The sequence below is a fragment of the Oryctolagus cuniculus genome, chromosome 5, assembly GCF_964237555.1.
Source record: "Oryctolagus cuniculus chromosome 5, mOryCun1.1, whole genome shotgun sequence".
Taxonomy (NCBI): domain Eukaryota; kingdom Metazoa; phylum Chordata; class Mammalia; order Lagomorpha; family Leporidae; genus Oryctolagus; species Oryctolagus cuniculus.
The window spans coordinates 72,017,055-72,018,822 of record NC_091436.1 but is presented as its reverse complement, the minus strand read 5'-3'; positions in this window follow the sequence as shown (position 1 = coordinate 72,018,822).

The window sequence follows — 1,768 nt, the reverse complement described above, 5'->3', positions numbered from 1 at the left end:
AAATATCAGACACTGTAATAAAAACATCATGAAGTTATCTTAGATAAAAATGTTAGTAAGTTGATAATTGTAAAAATGAAACCACCTGTAAGTGTTCAGAAAGTTAAACTAGGCAGATTTTGATACATTTTCTGAAAATCTTAGCTGGTTTTGAAATTTTCCATTGGATTATCAGATATAAAAATGGTAAATTAGAATGAATGAGTGTAAGCATTTTGACTTTGATGTGTAGATGATTCTAGAAAAAACTGTGCACTTACTCCTCATGTAGGATCTTTGTCCTTAGTGTGCTGTACATTGAGATTTAATGCTATAACTAGTACTCAAACAGTATTTTTCACTTTATGTTTCTGTGTGGGAGCAAACTGTTGAAATCTGTACTTAATATATGCTAAACTGAACTTCTGTATATAAAGAGAATCGAAAATGAATCTTGATGTGAATGGAAGGGGAGAGGGAGTGGGAAAGGGGAGGGTTGCAGGTGGGAGGGACATTATGGGGGGGAAGCCATTGTAATCCATATTCTGTACATTGGAAATTTATATTCATTAAATAAAAGTTAAAAAAAACTGGAAAAAGATTTTACTAAAAGAAAACTGACAACAAATTATAAGATCCAATGTTAAAATTCCCAGATCATTATTCACCCCAGGAGAAATCACTGGAGAAGTTGCCAACATTGAAAACCTAACCAGAAATAGAATTAACCCTTGGGATGGTTAGTTGAATAATCGTGTTGTGTGCCAATAACCTATTTGGGTTCAGTGATTTGTTCTTTCCCTAGTTGTAGATAAATAAGACAAAAGGCTAATAATCTTGTCATATTACTCTCAAGCAACTGAGGTCTTTGGAGTCAGTACCTGGAGTGATCACACTTCTCACTTGGCATCAACACACATTTCTTCCAATGTAGACACATACATCCTTTAGTTTGACTGTCTAACAGAATGTACTATTTTTGTGAATCCTTGAATTTGGAAAATGAGAGCTATTTGTGGAATCCTAGAAGCATTAATGTTATATGAGCTATACTGATTTTAATCCAGTGAAGCATATTGTAAATAATTTATTACAATAGTGTCCTGAAAATTAACTTAAAATGTTTGTAAGGCAATATAATATATCAATCAGTTCTGGCTCTCTTGTTCTAGCTCCATCAATGCCTTGATGTAATCACTTTCAAAGCCTGTACAGGAGCCTTCATTTGCTCTTTTGTAACAGCAAAACAAATTTAATTCATTTCTACATCTACCTAGATCAGTATCTGTAGGTTAGGAGTTGGCTCTCACAATGCATTAGCATATATTTATATTTCTGACATTGTTGTTTTGTTGTTAGATGCTATAATTGTGAAATAAGAAAATATATATATTACCCATATGTGTACAGTTTATATCAGGGAATTATAAGCAAAGAACATTTTAAGATGTATCATCTTTCCAAAAAAGAAACCAAGTAAGAGGTTGTCCAGCTATAGCTTGAACACTGCCCATGAAAGGGAATTCACAGCTTCCTGGTATAGATCCTTCCACTGAGACACTTATTATGATTTTTAAACTAAATCAAATGCTATTTAATTTTTAATTGTGTACTCTCAGTAAATAAAGGTACCTGCTAAGATTTTCATTTCCAGGAACTACACACAGAATCCCTGTTTAGATTGAGTTGTTTTCCTGAAGAAAACTGTAGAACTGGCATAACATTTTTGTGCATGCCACGATTCTGCTCTTATCTGTGAGAGTTATCCTTGAAAACTAACTACAAGTTT